This window comes from Echinops telfairi, unplaced genomic scaffold (genome assembly GCF_000313985.2).
Source record: "Echinops telfairi isolate 266 unplaced genomic scaffold, ASM31398v2 ScPeMD7_7420;HRSCAF=8458, whole genome shotgun sequence".
Lineage (NCBI taxonomy): Eukaryota > Metazoa > Chordata > Mammalia > Afrosoricida > Tenrecidae > Echinops > Echinops telfairi.
In genome coordinates this window covers 20,805,039-20,806,686 of record NW_022111320.1, presented here as the reverse complement: position 1 = coordinate 20,806,686, position 1,648 = coordinate 20,805,039, and the positions used below count along the sequence as shown (strand labels likewise).

At 43.4% G+C, this 1,648-nt stretch overlaps 1 protein-coding gene across 3 annotated transcripts in view; it reads left to right on the top strand.

The window, feature by feature from the left end:
* The window catches only part of MLH1 (mutL homolog 1), a 61,958-nt gene that overhangs the window by 46,244 nt on the left and 14,066 nt on the right, over positions 1-1,648 (top strand). The gene's annotated exons all lie outside the window — the stretch shown is intronic.

Below are 1,648 nucleotides of genomic sequence, written 5' to 3'. Positions count from 1 at the left end.
TATATTTACATATGTACATGCCTATATTTAGACATCTATAAATGCCCTTTGCCTCCTAGTTCTTACCTCTATTTCCTTTTACTTTCCTCGTGTCCCGCTATCTTAGACCTTTCATAATGTGCCTGGAGGATATATTTTAGTGGAGGTGGCCAACTCAATCCTGCTAATTTTTATAAAGTAAGTTTACTAGATATGAAATTCTAGATGGACAATTATTTTCTCTTCTCACACTGAAGATGCTGTTCTCCAGCTTCTGTTGCTGTAAAAAATTCAGCTATCCATTTTTATTACTTCATGGGTAATTATTTTTTTCTTTTGAGTGATTTTAAGATAACTCTCGCTTTGGAGTTTCTTTTTGTATCTGTTTTCAGGTGTGGATTTTGTTGACCTTTGTAGAACTGAGGCACAATTTGTATCTTAATTTGTCTTGTATTACTTCTGGAATATTCTCAGGTCTTTGTCTCTGAAGTCTTCAAAGATCTCGTACCTTCTCAGGAACTTATTTATCTTAACATTGCATAATCAGTCATTCATATTTTCTGTATTTTCCTCTGGGTAATTTTAGATCTGCATTCCATGAAATTACCTCTCCAGCCCTGTCTAATCTGTTGTTAAATCTGTCCTGATTTTAAAATTTCAGTTCTTACATATTTTATTTTTAGAAATCTGCTTCTTTTGGAAATCTCATGGATCATTTTGGGCTGCCTACTCAGTTTCGGTATCCCTAAGAGAACTGAACAGACTTGTTTGCCAATAGCGCTAGCCTGAAACCTGTGCTGGTCACATTCTGTCTCCGTCCAGATTCTGATTGTTGGTGCTTTGTTTCTTTGTGAGATTCGTCATTTTGGCTTTGCTACTTCTTGGTCCTTTATTTTGGGAGACTGTCGGAAGCCTGGGGGAGAGGGGGAATTTCTCCAGAAAACTTATATTTTTGTCTGCCAGGAACCCAGAGGACCTGCCAGCCCTGGTTATCACTCTAATCTAAACCCTCCGTTCACTGCCGACAGGGAATTCTCATCCCAGAAACATTCTCAAGGATACATGTTTTCCCTTTCTCCCTCCACCAGGCAGGCTTTTCCTATTGCCCTTTGGGCTGGAGGGAGTTTTGTGAAGGAGGTATTTGGATGTTTGCTTCCTCAAATCCAGCTTGCAGCCATTGGTGTCTTAGTCTCAGAGTCCCCATTTCAAACCATTCCTCCGCTTTTATCTTTTACCCTCCGGAGCCTGGAGTCAGTTCTGACACACAGCAACCCCCTAGGGCAGTATAGCTCCTTAGGATTTTCTAGACTGTCAACCTTCACAAAAGCAGACTGCCACAACTTTCTCCCAGGGAGGAGCTGGTGGGCTCGGACCAAGGACCTCAGTGTTAGCAACCCAGTGCTTGACCCACGGCACCACCAGGGTCCCATCCATACCCTCTGTACCTGTAAAAACTGAAGTTGCACCCCCCTGAGGTTCAGGTGGAGGTACAAGGCTGGCTTTCCTTCAGGTGGTCTTTCCTGAGGTTCAGGTGGTCTTTAGGTACAGGCTGGCTCTCCCGAGATTCAGGTGGCCTTTAGGTACAGGCTGGCTCTCCCGAGGTTCAGGTGGTCTTTAGGTACAGGCTGGCTCTCCCGAGGTTCAGGTGGTCTTTAGGTACAGGCTGGCT